Source organism: Anser anser (assembly GCF_964211835.1).
Source record: "Anser anser genome assembly, contig: HAP1_SCAFFOLD_43, whole genome shotgun sequence".
Taxonomy (NCBI): domain Eukaryota; kingdom Metazoa; phylum Chordata; class Aves; order Anseriformes; family Anatidae; genus Anser; species Anser anser.
The window spans coordinates 419,823-435,969 of record NW_028154214.1 but is presented as its reverse complement, the minus strand read 5'-3'; positions in this window follow the sequence as shown (position 1 = coordinate 435,969).

Sequence of the window (16,147 nt, the reverse complement as noted above, 5' to 3'; positions counted from 1 at the left end):
ATCTTCCAAGCGCAGCCTCGGAACAGTACATCGCAAATGTAACATATTAAACAATATTGTATTATTTCTTCTTCTATTACTAACACAGGGAGGTGGGAATGGTTCTCTTCTCCCAAGCCCCACGTGACAAGACAAGAGCAAAAACCCTTAAGTTGCGCCAGGGGAGGTTTAGGTTGGTTATTAGGAAAAATTTCTTCACCAAAAGGGTTGCTCTGGTGGGTTTATGTGGCAAGGTTTTGGTAGCAGGGGGCCATAGGGGTGGCTTCTGTAAGAAGAATCTAGAAGCTGCCCCATGTCAGATAAAGGCCCTGCTGCTGACCAGAGCCGAGCCAATAACCTATGTTGTTTGCACCTCTGTGAGAGCATATTTAAGGAAGTGGGAAAAAAATAACAAAAAAGGCTGCTTCACAGGGAGAGAGAGAGGAGTGAGAAACAGCCTTGCAGGCACTTACATCAGCGAAGAAGGAGGGGGACAGGTGCTCCGGGTGCCAGAGCAGAAGTCCCCTGCAGCATGAGAAGAGGCCCCTGGTGGAGCAGGCTGTCCCCCTGCAGCCCATGGGTCCCACACGGAGCAGATCTCCACGCTGCAGCCCCCCCGTGGAGGAGCCCCCGGTGGAGCAGGTGGATGTGGCCTGGAGGAGGCTGCGGCCCATGGAGAGCCCCCGCAGGAGCAGGCCCCGGGCCGGAGCTGCAGCCCGTGGACAGGAGCCCATGCAGGAGCAGGGGGGCTGGGGGGAGCTGCCGCCCACCCGTGGGGGACCCGTGCTGGAGCAGTTTGCTCCTGGGGGATGGATGGACCCCGTGGTACGGAGCCATGTGGGAGCTGTTCTTGAAGAGCTGCTGCCTGCGGGCAGCCCCCGCAGGCTCAGTTCGGGAAGGACGGCATCCCGTGGGAGGGACCCCACGTGGAGCAGGGGCAGGGGGCTATCTCCCCGTCCTTATCTCAACCCTTGAGCCCTTTGCATCGCATTTGCTCCCCCTTTCTCTTTGAGGAAGGGGAGTGAGAGAGTGGCCGTGGTGGAACTCGGCTGCCCACCCGATTAAAACCACCGCAGCTGCAAAGTACTGGAAAATTTTTCAGAAGAAACAAGGTGTTTAACAAGGAAAAATATAGTTTCCTTTTTAAGGCTTCCTGGATAATTGGGCTTATTTCATATTCCCAACTCGGAGGAAGAGAATTGTTGAGTTCACCTTCTTTTTTCTTACACGGAAATAAAAAGTCAACAGCTCTGGAAGTAAGGGGAACGTATCACAATCAAGCTCCTTTTGTCTGTAATCCTTGCTGAAGGACAAGATTTATCCCACACCTTCCACGGATGTATGGTAGCAGAGAATCATTTTTGAACTACTCTAATTCAAGTCAACTTGGGGATAGTGGCACTTCTCTAATTGTTTCTGAGACATAGGCATTAGCAACAGAGAGTGTTCTGTTGTCATTGCAAGGCGCCTACGGTGATGACTTCAGAAACAGAACTGAGTGATGTCACCATGGCAATTTGGGAGCAGCTGCCTCTGTGCAAGTTTAGCTAGGAGGGACAGAGAAGCGTGCTGGATGTGATGAAACCACGTGAGGATTTGTGGATCCCACCTTGAGGTGCACAGAGAGGGCCCATGCCCTTCTGTAAGTGGTTTGATGCTTGGCTGAGGCAAAAAATGTGTTTTTATTGTGAATGCTTCGTTTTAGTATTCTGTAGTTTGTGTAAAGTCCTTTCACAAGCATTACGTTTGGTACTTTTGCTCAGTGATGTAGCTGCACAGAGTGACAGATGCAATGTATGGGTGAGGGCCTCTGCACGTTCTCTTTTTCCTACACACCATCAACAAATAAGGGTGGACAAATAAGAGTGTGCTGTGCTCCTGCCATACGCCTCAAGTACTAAAGCATAAACAAGAGACTTAAAAGTACCCCTGTCACATTAAAATTCAGGACAGCAATGTACTTCATCAAATGGGCTGACCTGTTGAGCGTCTCAGGATGTGGTGTATGAAGATGCACTCCATCTGCTTCCAGATTAGCACTTGCAGTGAGCAAGCTGCCTGACCTTAACATTTTTCATTTCATTTTTCACCTCAGTTTTGCTGGTTCTCCGTGATTCATTCTTGGTCTAGAAAGAAAAAACCAAAAAAAAACAAAAAACAAAAAAGTGAACTCAGATCAAAATAAAAGGATTTCCTTCTCATTAATTACATGTTCTTAACTTGACAGATTTGGTTATTGACTAAGAAGGCAAATATCTGGCCAGATATGGCCAAATATCTGGCCAAATGAAACAAGCAGCTAGCTTGCTGGAGACATTGTCTGGGAAACAGTGAAAACACTTGCAGACAAAAACATATCAAAGGACTAACGCTTTGAGCTTAATTCTAAACAAACATCATAAACTCAAAACTCTTGTTTGTCTTCCTAACAGGCTGGTATAGTAACATGTCACATTGGATGACTTTGCAGCATAGATGTCAGGAATGCAGCTTGGGATCACCTCCTTCTACTTAGAGTTTAGTTTGAAGGGATGAGCAAGTAATTTTTCCTGGGTTGATGGAAATCTGTTCTAAAGTCTGTTTTCTAACACTCTCATAGATACTTCTCTGTCCATCGCTCTGTCCTGCCAACTCTGCTGTGAGTGTGAAGTTGTGGCAAGAGGGATTTCCTCTTCCTAATTTGACCTGGTGGACACCAACTTTCCTACTAAATTGCCGATGTTGCTGAGGAGGCAGCAGTATCAAAGCCCTGTTGATGAAGATATAACAAGCTTGGGGAGGCTTTGGCATTTCTGTACAATGCTGCTCCCTGATTGTGACCCAAGACTCAGATTCTGAATGAAGCAAAGCAAGCTAGAAGAAAACTGTATGTCCTGGTAATTTTTTATTTTGTTTTATTTTATATTTTCATTCTTCACCTGTAAGAAAATCTAAATCTTTAAACCATTTGTTTGAAACCACGGTTTTATGGAAATGATTTTGGGTGTGCTCCTTCACCTTCTTTGGAACCTGTTTAACCTCGCTTCACTTATAGGAGACCTATGCTCAAATTTATGCTTACCGTGATAAAGCAGTATCCTTTTGGTATTCTTTTCTTTGATGATTGCACGTGAGGCTGAAAAGAGTTTTCAGTATGATTCTTCTTTTCCTTTGCAGTCTCCAAAACTCTGTATTATAGCTGATCTTCATCTCTGATCTGAAAAGCTTCACAGGCCAGAAGAGAATTGAGATGAAGAAGGAAATAGAGAATGCTGATGAATATTTCCAATTACCACCCGTAAGTTTTGTGAAAGACTCAGGTGCATTTCTGTAGTGGTAGAAAGTTAATAAAATCATGATCATGCACTTGAAGGCAAGTAATGGTATAAAAATGAAGAATGCAAGGCCCTGGTTAAAGACAATCTTTAGGCTGCTTCCAGATCAACACTTTATTTGCTTATTCCGCAACCTCATCTCCACTTGCTTAGAAGCTGTGAAGATTGGAAGTACACTCAGTGTTTTTCATCCACTCTGTGTAAAATTATAAGAATTTTCACTGGCTATAAAAGCAAAAAAGACAAACAGACCCTCCTCTGGGGCTTCAGAATGCTCCTAAGATCACCCAGACTGGATAAGTAGAGATGCTCCACTATAGGTGCATATAGATGCACTACAGATGCTGGCAGAGATGCTCTAGCGTAGACGTGACGCACTTTGACAGCATCTTTTCTCTGACAGCAACTTACGTCTTGGTTCTTCACATCAAACCAGAGCAGTTTCTTTGCCTTCACAACCTGCAGACTGACCTCTCGTGTGTACCTGTGGTGGATTGAAGGTAATGCTTGTAATGTTTCTAACACACCCTGATGCTGTATTCACTTTAACTTTTAGAAAAGAGAGCAAGAAGCTTCACAGCAGTTTCTTAGGTGCCTGTCTGTCTGTCTATCTATCTGTCAATCTATCTACCTATATGCATATTTATTTAATTATTTATTTACTTATTTAAAGACATCTTTTGTTCACTAACATGAATCCTCTGACTGTTACTAATGTACGGCACATACCGTGACAGTATAATAGTGTATAAATACCCTTCATCTCATCCTTGCTATTGTTACTGTATTTTAAAAATAATTGTGCACATAATTACCCGCTTTTACCCTGTTTTAAAAAAATACCTACTTACTCGATTATAAAATCCTATAAAAAGGGGTGAACTCAAAAGGAAAGAGAAGCCAATTTTCATTACATTTCTAAACTAAACAGCTAATCCTGATAGATTCACTCCCTTTCAAATAGAACACTCAAGAAATAAAACAGTAAAAATTCACATAATACTTCTTTTATAACAAGATTGCATTGCACAATAGTTCTTTGCCTAACCCTGCAGTTACCCCACAGGCACTGCAATTGCTTACTTGGTCTTCTCCTTTACTTGTTTTCAAGGTTTACTTTTCTAACCAATCCTTAATGTTACAACATTGGATTTATTTACCTCCTTCGATATCAAGAGAATAAAGCATTTGCTTCAGAGGACAGCACTTTGATGCTTTATGGGGCTAATGACCAACGTTCTCAAAGCACTTTTCATCCGTGATTTAGATATTTCTCCATCTTTCCGTCTTCCTTTAGAACTCTTAATTGAAGTATTAGGTGAAGAAGAACACTGAAACCAGCTGAAGCCATAGCAGACATAGTAAGGACATGCTTCTGTTAGGAAGTAATTCAGAGTGATTCCATGGTGTATTTTAGACGGATTTACTCTGGTCCTCTGGACTAAGCATCCCCAAGGGCTATTTCAAAGCTCTCTGAATGATCTGTCATTATCTCTTACACTGTAGTCTCCATTAGGAAAGGGTAAACATTCATTGCCCATGTGGAAAGGAACTGCTCAGTTAGTTGTTTCTAACCAAAATCTCTTGACTGTGTTCTATTTACAGAAGCCACTTGGCTAGCCAAGCTAAATCATTGAAAATGGAAGTAGTGGAACTACTTCAAAACCGTGCTTCTGCTTCTAAGCAAAACTGCACTGTAGGTGGGGACACAGCAAGAGGACGTGTCCAAGGCAGGGTGGAATTGAAAGTCACCTGTCTGAGCCACAGAAAGAAGTCAGCGATTCCCAGTTTGAGACTCTTGCTTGACTAGTGACCCAGCAGCTGCAACGCTTATGATTACCGCTGATGGATTCCCATGAATCAGGCAGTGATATAAGCTACGAGAATGACTGAAGTGATTTGAAGTGACGGTTCTCCCTCTTCGGCATTCAAGTTTGTGAAAGAAAGGGGAAGAGAGGAGAAGAAGAGAGGAGAGGAGGAGAAGAGAGGACAAGAGGGGAGGGAAGGGGAGGGAAGGGGAGGGGAGGGGAGGGGAGGGGAGGGGAGGGGAGGGCAGGGCAGGGCAGGGGAGGGGAGGGCAGGGGAGGGGAGGGCCGTGTAGGGGAGTATAGGGGAGCGTAGGGGAGAGGAGTGTAGGGAGGGGTAGTATAGGGGAATATAGGGGAGTGTAGGGGAGGGTATTGTAGGGGAGGGGAGTGTAGGGGAGAGGAGTATAGGGGAGGGGAGCGTAGGGGAGTATTGGGGAGTGTAGGGGAGGGGAGTGTAGGGCAGGGGAGTGTAAGGGGGGGGGAGGGGAGGGGAGGGGAGGGGAGGGGAGGGGAGGGGAGGGAAGGGAGGTGGAAGGAATGGGAGGGGCGGGGGGTGCTACCCTAAATAAAATGGCCAAATAAATGACATTTTGGATCTGGAGCCAAATATTTATGTTGCCATTCATTCCACAACCTGATTTATCACTGCAATGTGCGTATTGCACAGTGCCATTAAAGGTTTGGCATGCACAGAGGGGGCTGAATATTTTCAGAAATAACTTTCCTTAATAACTGAATCAAGACTTCTGCTGTAATGCAAAAGATCAGGCAATTGATTAACATAGGGATGGCAGCTGAGCAGGGGAAACATCTTCAAAACTTCCAAACATTTCCTTTATACAGAACTACAGCTCCTTCTTCTCTGCTCACCGGTTATGAAAGTTTCTCTCACCTGCTTAGTAAGCAGAAGCAGTAAAATGGGATTTAGAGGATCCGGCTAGAGCAGAAGCGCCACTTAGAGGAAGCAATCAATTTATAGGTAGTGCAGTGTTTGAAGAGAGTTTAAGCGGCTTTCCAAGGAACATATACTAGTGCAAAGCAACCGATTTATCTGACTCTCCAATGAAAGAAAAGGAAGTGCAAAGCAGCAAATGCTTGGGAGAGGGAAAAAGAGGTGCATCTCAGCTGTCTGGGGGGAAGAAGGCAGTCAGCTCTTAACAGATTATTTGCCATCTGATTTGTTTCTCAAAGGCGTAACATTTAGTTAAGACAGTGGCAGTTTACTACCTGTGGTGCTGATAGAGGTTAAACAAAAGACACAAGGGCAGCAAAATCCCTCACTCGCTTCTCACACAAGGACAAAACTGTTATGGGAGAGAAATGCAGGTTACTTTCTCAAATCTCACAGCACTTTTTGACACCATTGGCTACGGGTTACCTCTTAAGTATTTGAAGATTTCAGTAGGGCTGACTGATTTAGATGTGGATAGGTTTAAATCACACTTGTCAATGTGCTATTAATGTCGAACCACAGCCATTTCTTCCCTAGACCTCTTAATATGCTAGGCAGTCCCAGGAAGCGTAAAACTTTGACCCGTGCTCTCCAGCATTTGCGTACTGCACTTTCTGTAGGTTCCTTATTCTCTAATCAGAATTCTGACAATCTCCTCAACAGCATACAGATACAAAATGCACAGACCCAGTGTTGTGGTTTAACCCGGCTGGCAGCTAAACACCACACAGCCGTTCGCTCACCCTCCCCCCTCCCTCTCTGGGATGGGGGAGAGAAACGGGAAAGTGAAGCCGGTGAGTTGAGATAAAGACAGTTTATTAAGACAGGAATATAATAATAACAATAATAATAATAATAGTGATAATGATAATAGTATTAATAATAATAATGTGTAAGAAAACAAGTGATGCACAATGCAATTGCTCACCACCCGCTGACCGATGCCCAGCCTTTCCCCGAGCAGCCGGCCCCCCACCCCGGCCAGCCACCCCTATATATTGTTCAGCATGACGCCAGATGGTATGGAATACCCCTTTGGCCAGTTTGGGTCAGCTGTCCTGGGTCTGTCCCCTCCCAGCTCCTGCTGCACCCCCAGCCTGCTCGCTGGCAGGACAGAGCGAGAAGCCGAAAAGTCCTTGGCCTGGTGTAAACACTGCTCTGCAACAATTAAAACATCAGCATGTTATCAGCGCTCTTCTCATCCTAATCCAAAACATAGCACCCTACCAGCTAGAATGAGGAAAAATTAACTCTGTCCTAACTGGAACCAGGACACCCAGATAAAACAGGCTCCCATCCGCTTGTATGATTGTCAGACATGCATTCTTTTATATTAACTGCTCTTTTCTTACTCCCTTCAGATGAAACATAAATAACTTCAGCTGACTTCTAAACTCTACAGACAGCTCTGGTGGTGCTGTGTGATGGAATGTGATTTTTCCTTACAAGCCACCAATTATTTCCATGTCTTTTCTGGACCTTGGGATCTCTTTTGGGAGCTACATTACTCAGAGAAATACAAGAAGGCTGAGATCACCACTGCCTCAACATAATGCAAAGTTTAAGGCCTTTAGGACAGCCAGTTTGCAAATGAATGCAGCCCCATCTTCTCAGCATTTTGAGACAGACGACTACCCAACACTGAACTGTCTCAAGGTTTCAAACTGAGACAGCTTTGTAGAAATAATAGAAAAATTTCATTACAATTGGCCTAGCATGGAATTTATTCTTAAAAAGTTTGGTAGAATATACTTGTAGACTTCAAAACTAGTACATCATCATTTGAGCACTCCTTCGTCTACACGATCTTCTCCAGAAATACCAAACTTTTAGTCCTGGTAGTTAGAGCTAATCAGTCATATTAGCTAATCAAATTCCCTGATCAGTCACTTGAAGTCTGTTGATGACATCTGTTCTGAGCTCTACAGCATTGGTCAGCTACTGACTTGCGGAAGTCAGACTCTATCTAGAACCTCACAATGGTTATAAAGCAGGTCTGTTTATTCGGCGCTGCGCACCCACGCCGGGCACAAGGGGGATAGCTCCACCTAACTTGCGCACCAACAGTTGCAGGGAGTCCTATCTGGAGCTTTCTCTGGACTCGCCGCGGATAGATAGACTTCAGAGCTTAAGATGTTACTTTGATTTCCATTTTCCCTTGTTCCAAAGAAACTTTTGCATCCAATTTTTCCGGCACGTCCCTTCCTAAGAAGGGCCTAAGCAAATTGGGTAAGTAGAAAAACGGATGGATTCCCATCATTTTTTCCCCAATTCCAATCTTGAGCACTGAGAAAAAAAAAAAAAAAAAAAAAAAAGCCTTTTCCTTTTGGCCAGTTGCTCTGGTAGAACTAAGCATTAGTATACATTCTCCGTAGAACTAAGCATTTATCCCGGGATGTTCAGTTTTTCGACACTGTATAAGCCTTCCTGCTCTCACTCCCCTCCGTTTTTCATTTCTTTTCCTCCTAAGACACCCGTGAAAAACTTAAGAAACCTCCTGGTCAATAACTTTCTTCAGACAGCGTCAATGATATCACAGCAACCCAGACTTATTTAACTTTTTCTTTAAAACAGCTAACACAGATTCTGTATCATTCTCACGCAGACCAGTCCCCAGCTTGATCATCTGAATTGAATTTGTTTTATATTAAACAGATTTTCTTATCATTTTTATTACAGCAGATGAAAAAAGCGCTCACGCTTTTGCTGGCTTTCCATCACATCTGATTGACTGAGGCACCCTGATTCCCTGTCTTTATTTGCTTTCTGCAGAATTCTCCCATCTCTTTTGGTTCAAGTTCGACTGGCAAAACGCTTTTCACTGGTTACTACACTTAGCTGCTATACATCTTTGTTTCTTAAGATAACTGTTTTCATATTTTACAATAGAACGTTGCCATGATCTATTTTGTAAGGTCTAGAAAAAAGACCCCCCCTTCCCACAGCCCCCACCCCACCCAGAAAAAAAAAAAAAAAAAAAAAAAAGATGCTTAGTCCTTTAACATAAAATACTTATTCATTTGGCTGGATGGAGGAAGTTAAACACAGTTTATATTCTATCCATGTAGACTGCACTCAGGAAAAGTTTATGTAAAATTCTGCTGACAAATGCAGAATCCAGCTTGCCTGCTCTAGGAAGCGGAACAGACCCACAGCGGACACGAGAATGTACTGTCAGAACAATTAGGAAATAAAATCTATTGTGATCTAAGTTACTGACAACTGTCAAATTAATTCACTTTGTTCTTATTCAGCTTGGAGGAAACGGGCACAGAAATTACTCATTTACCCTAAGTACATCTCTGTCACCTTCTTCTCATCTCCAACACGATTCTCATTTTCAGATTGACCTCAGTGTCAACTGTGAGTCTATGTTAAGTGTCATGCACCAAGTGTCAGAGGCAACTGTGCTCTGACCAACACTACCCGTGCTGGACAAGCTATGGAGAGCAGAAGTATTTCTGTAGTGGTCCTAGGAGAACCCCAGCTCCTTCGGATGCAGCTCTTCTTAGAACACTAAGGAAAATCTATTCCTCAAAGGCTGCATCTCTGTTAGATGCTGGGATGGAGCAAGAATGTAGTTTTACAATAAAACTCCAGTAATCACATTTATTCCATCCAGTTGCAGTTTCACAGAGGATTAGTGCTACATGAATGAATGTTCTCTCTAAAGAAACAGAAATTAAAGATCTGTTTCAGGTGCAAGATCAATGTATTGCAACCCCGAAAGGGGATATAAAAACCCAAACTAATCACCTGTTCTTCGGATAGATTTGAATCAAAGTTTGCAGGCGTTTTTGTCCAATGGCTCCAAACGAATCTAGTCCAAAGCTCCTAGATGCTGGAACCACATGATGAATATGTAAGGCCTTTAGCCTTAGCTGCTTTGATCTACTGATCTTCTCCAATTGGACTACATTGCTTGTTGCTATACCTCCAAGGGAACACAACACAGTTTGGATAAATTCACAGTCTAGAAAGAGCTCCAGCAGGAACATGGGTCTCCCTTGCTACCATCATCACAGAAGGTGTGGCAGCCACAGGGCCACTTCATTCATTCACTCACAGAGCACCAATAACAAATACTCCTTGCTGTAATATTCATTTGTTGCAAAACTACATTCTTGCTCCATCTCCACACCTAATATAGATGCAGCCTTCGATGAATAGACTTTCTTCAGTGTTCCAGTAAAAGTCATTGCTTATTAAGTTTAACTGCCTTTGAAAAAATAATACTCGGAGGTCTGTACAATTGGCAGCACAGGGGTTGACCCATATATCATCAAGGGTCTGTCTGGAACGGTACGAGCTGGTAATAGTTTTGTTTCAGATGTGTTTCAGCTATGCCCATTGCCTACCACAGAAGCAGGAGAAAATGCCTCTTTACTGTTCTACATGTCCAACGCTCAATTTGAATTCTTCTTGAAGTTAGGGCTTCCAACAATCCAAACCAGATGCCCAGCCTCCCAATCTAATGCATGAGCAGAGGGGCTCTCTGAAACACCAGTACAGACTAGGTGAGAAATACCTTGAAAGCAGCCCTGTGGAGAAGGACGTGGGGGTACTGGTCGATGAGAAGCTCAACAGGAGCCAGCAATATGCACTTGCAACCCAGAAATCCAACTGTATCCTGGGCTGCATCAAAAGCAGAGTGGCCAGCAGGGCGAGAGAGGTGATTCTCCCCCTCTGCTCTGCCCTCCAGAGTCCGGGGGATGGAATAGCAGGGCTCCCAGCACAAGAGAGACCCGGACCTGCACTTGGTCCAGAGCAGAGCCACAAAAATGATCATCAGAGGTATGGAGTACCTCTCCTGTGAAGACAGGCTGAGGATAGACTCAGGTAAGGAAGAGATTTTTACTGTGAGGGTGAGGAGACACTGGAAGAGGTCGCCCAAAGAAGCTGTGGATGCCCCATTCCTGGAAGTGTCCAAGGCTAGGACAGATGGGGCATTGAGCAACCTCGTCTGGTGGGAGGTGTTCCTGCCCATGGCAGGGGGGTTGGAACTTGATGATCTTTAAGATTCCTTCCATCCCAAACCGGTCTATGATTCTATATGCTAGGGAATAGCCCTTTGGCCAGTTTGCCTCAGATGTCCTGGCTGTGTTGCCTCCCAGCTTTTTTGCAACCACAGCCTCCTCACTGGCAGGGCAATGTGAAAAAAAAAATAAAAAAAAAAACGGAAAAGGCCTTAAAACTGTGCAAGCCCTTCTCAGCAATAACTAAAACAATGGAGTGAAGCCAAGATTGCTCTGATAGCATTCTTCATGATCCAGTACAGACCGATACCACCCAGCATGGTCCTGCACGGCCGCTGGAACCCAGCCCAGTGCCCAGGGTCCCCAGCCCAGGGGGTTGGTCTCCGCCCAGGCCGGTCTGCGCCCAGGCTCAGGGACACCGCCGCCAGTTTCCCCTTTGCAGGTTCAAGCAGTAACGAAGCTGAGCACCTGTGCCAGGGACACCCAGGGAGGACACTGATACAGCCGGCCACACAGACAACCACAGACAAGGCGCTGCTTGCAACAGCACCCACACACAGGCCTCACGTAACACACAGGCACAGACAGCCGAGTCCCCTCCTGCCCTGGGGCTGGCAGAGACAGCAGGTCACTGCTGCAGGCACACACACGGCACTCTCGGGGTTCACAAGCACATACACACCCGCACACCTGGCCCTGAGAGTCCTTTCACATGCCCTCAGATTCCCCATGCCTCTGCCTGCTCCTCGTCCCCATGGGCCTCCCCTCCAGGTCTGCCACGGAGCTCCCCTAGCTAGGAGGGAGCTATGGGGACGTGGGCTGAGACACAGACTTCTGCCCTGGAAATGCGCGCAACTGGCAGCGATGAGCATCATGACGGGAAGCCACACTTAAGACAGCGCAGGCATAGCAATGGGAGCCTTGGAAAGAGCTCTCCTTTCAACCCACATTCCTCTTTCAAAGCAGAGATCCAGCTTATGCGTACTCAAGTCTAGGGTGGATGAAGTGACACAAGCAGTCTGTTTGGGAAGAGCCCCGGTGCTCTTTATTTTCCATTCAGGGGTGGAAAGCGGGAGAGCTTCCCAGCCCCTTTGCTCAGAGCTCCGCTGCTGCCGCCGTCGCCATTCCCAGCACCTTCCCCTCCACTGCGGTACCAGCATCTAGCGCTAGGGAGTCAAAAGAAAAAAGAGGATGAGCAGGTTGTGTACAGGCTGAACACAGAGAAATACTGCAGGCTTAGCTCGGGCCGTGCACGTAGGGGTCTGCTTCCCAGGAAGCTTCAAGGCTGCCGAGAAGTGAGACAGATGCCTCGTGCCCGAGCTCACGACAGGGTCCCCAGGGGTGCAGCTCACCAGCCTGGGGCTGGGTCAGGTGGAGCGGAGGACCCTGGGTATTCTGCACAGGTATTCCCCCTCAGGGCAAGGTGTCCTGGCGTCAGCGCTCTCCAAAGGAAGGACAGCCTCTCGGCTTTGGAAAGGGGAGAGGCAGCCATCCAGGGGACCCCTCTGTTTTCAGACAGGACTTTCACATCCCACATGGGAAAGCCTGTTCTGGGTGCCCAGCCGCTCCCCGTCAGGTGTCAGGGAGCTCCAGTCCCAAAGTCTCCAGAGTCTCCAAAGCCTGCGTCCGTCTCGGGAGGGGTGTCGGAGACGTGCCCTCTTTCTCCCAGTGCTGCCCCCAGGGGAAGGATGGGCCTTGCAGCAGCGGGAAGCACCATCCCTTTTTGGAGATACTTACCGGGGGAGCTGCTGCTGCTGCTGCTCTTGCCGCAGCCGGTTTGCCTCCGCAACATTTCTGAATACACTTTGTTGATGGCGATGCGGCTCCAACCTTTCCAAAACTTGGAGTGCTCGTGGGGAAAGGCGGCTGCAACAACAGGAGAAAGGGATCCCTCAGCCTCTGTCAGACACCCCTTCTGCCTCTCCCCTCATCCATGTTATACATTAGTTTTGGTAGAAATCATTCCCGACACATCGTGGGTAAGGTAGATCGAATTTCTATTTATTTGAGCAACTCAGCAAGCAGCGATAAGTAAAACAGCGCTGGGCGGCCGGGGAGTCTCCTGCTCCGCCAACGGCGCGCACCTAAGCCCGCCAGAGTCTCCATTTATAGCCTAGTAGTTCCGGGTTTAGTGGCACATCCTGGTGTCTTCTTACGACTGCGAGGCCTGTTGCTACGGGGTCTTCGTCAGTCCTCTGGTGGTCGTGGGGATGAAGATCGTTGTCTTCCTCTGCGTCGGGGTCGTGACTTTGCTGCTGATATGTGTGTTCTCATGTGAGGGGGAATGCCATTTTGCCCTTTTTTGGAGCTGGTTTCTACTGCAATTGTTAACTTAACAGGAAATTCCTATACTTGTTTTTTTCCTTCAACAGGACATTGGGGGTATAAGCAGTTAACCATTGAAAACCTTCCCATCAGCAATATTTAATGAACAAACAAGGCTTTACCCATTACAATCCAGACCCTGCACCCATGCGGTGCCACGTGCACCCACCCTTTCAACCTGTGGTGAGTTTTAGGCCTTGGCGGTAACCAAGGTCATGCCCGCTTTAGGAGGAATCAAAGGGTGTCACAGGCAACCCCAGGACTCGGGGACCAGGCTCCTGGACATGTCCTGACATCACTCAAGAGCTACTCCAGTGCCCCACGACGGGAACGGAGCCGGCACACACTTACTCAGGCTGGAGTCTCTCCAGCTTGCCTGCTGCTCCCAACTCCTCTGCTGGGGCAGGGTTCTCAGCCTTCCTCCACCTCTTCCTGACCTTGCTCCTGGGCTGGGCTGGAGGATGGGGAGTCCGAGCATGTTGGCTGTTGAATCGCTGCAAGGAGAAGTCCCTCTCATCAAACAGGACTGGACGTACAGCTGCTCTTTCCCAGAGGACCTCTTGAAAGGACCCTGCAGCAGGACCTGCGAACCAGGCGACTCGGCGCTGCCAGCCCACGTCTGGCTGCTGCTTTTATCCCTCACTTTCTGCTGACAACCTCTCCCTCACAGGGAGGAGCAGCAAAAGCCCTGACCTGCGGCCTCGTGCCCGTCCTGCTCCCACCACCCTGGGACCTGCCGCCCTCGGAGCCCGGGCAGAGAGGATCGCCGCTGTTCTCAGCGGTGTTGATCACTGCCAGTACCTGGGGTATCTGTTGGTCCTCCCCCTCAGACCAGGCTTCCCATGCAGCCATGGCTGCCTGGGCTTGCTCTTGTAGCTTTTGGTACGTGGGCCATGAGCTGTCTGTTTGGTCCCACTGTGAAGACAGGTTCCAGACATCCTGGAGGAAAAAAAAAAAAAAAACAAAAAAAACAACAAAACAAACACAACAGCAGACAGGATTGGTCTCAGCTGTCCCTCAGGCCTAACCCACACTCCTGCCCCCTCGCCTCAGCCGGTCTGTCAGCAGTGCTTCGACCCTCAAGGATGAGGGGCCCTGAAGCTAGGCCAGGCTCCTCAACTCGTGACAAACACAGCTGAACAGCCCGCGGTGACCAAAGCCCTCTGCCATCAACGACTCAGAAAGGCCTTGCTCCTTTTCCATGGCCCCTGGTCAAAATGAAGTGGCTCATGGCAACACGGGAGGCAGTAAGAGGCAGGGAAGGTGTGCGGGACGCCACCTTCCGTCTCCTGAGGAAGAGATGAAGGAGGTAACAAATGTGAAGACGAACGCATCCCAAGGGACCTGCTCGGGATCGCTCCACACAGAGGCTTTTGTACAGGCCCAAACAGCACAGTCATTGCAGCAAGGCAGAGCAGGTACCTGCAGCGCTCTCCTGGAGGCTTCAGGAGCAGGGAGCGCAGTGGTGGTGGACTTGGCTTGAGGAGCTGTTTCCTGCCTGTCTGCCTTCTTCGTCCCGGGGGAGCTGCCTGGACACGGGGGGAGCACGCTGCAAACAGACGCCGGGAGGAGGCTGCATGAGCCCAGGGGAATTCGGTCTCCAGTCCGCGCTCGCAAGCTGCGTCAGCCTCTGCAGCAGACGGCACTTCCGCAGCGAGCGGGCATATTGGACTGGCCGTGTTCACTTCAGCGGAGACAGAGAGAGCCAAACGCGAAGCTGTGGCACCACCTGCCTTCAGGAAGGCTCGGGATGCCCGTATCCAGGCCCTTTTTGGTGGAAGAAGGAGGGGAGCGGTGTCTTGTGCAAGGACAGGATCCGAGAGACACCATTATGGCCCACCCGGGCTTTACTTCAGCTTCTCCTCTGTGGCCCTGAAACACGGTGCGCTTATGGGTGGAAAACAGGTTATCGCTGGGGAGCCAGCGGAGCCATTGGAGAAAGCCGTCAGGTAAGGAGGCCAGTCATGCCATCTCCCTACCTCAGCACTCTCTTGTGCCTGCCACAACGTTTGGGATAGCGTTTGAAAAAAATGCCTGAAAGAAACTTTTCCATCTGGTATCACAGCTCCTTAGGCTGGAAGAAACAGCAGGGGAGATGGGGCCACGGCAATCCTAAGACACGGTGAGACATGTTAGAATGAAGGCAGGGGACGTTTGCTCCCACAGACAAGAAGATGGGCTCTGCTGCAATGTGGGGGGGCTCCTGAAGGGAGAAGAGCTTCTGCAACAAGGCTCTGCGTTCAGCTCCCCCAAGGATCGGGGCCCTGCTGGAAAATGAAGCTGGTGTGCCAGTCTCAGGCAAACGTGCTGCACGCTTGCCATCCGTTGAGAGAGCGGCCTCCGCTGGGACGTGTGTCAGGAGCCACCCTGCGGCTGGTGGGTCCAAAGGGGACATCTCTCCAGTGTGGCTGCAAGGGGCTCCTTCCTCCTTTCCCCCAGGGGTCTCACCTGGTAGGAGGCTTCTTCTCCGCATCTTGCTGCCTTGTGCCTGGCTCCCAGCTTGTCAGGATGGGGAGGGAAAGCTACTTCCTCCTCTGCAGCAGGTTGCCAGGATGGCACTCTGAAACTAGGAAAGGAGGAAGCTCTTCCGAGCAGCTGCGTGGGCACTGCCTTTTAACCTGGTTCAAGTCAGCCAGCACGGGACAGGGACCACCCCCAGACAGCAGGGACCTGTTCCCTTACCTCTTCTGATCCTGCGCTCTCCTGCAGCTTCCTCCTGCGAGGTGGTGGAAACTTTGGCCTCCGGCCTTCTCCTCACAGTCAGATGAAACCTGGAAAACAAACGATGACACG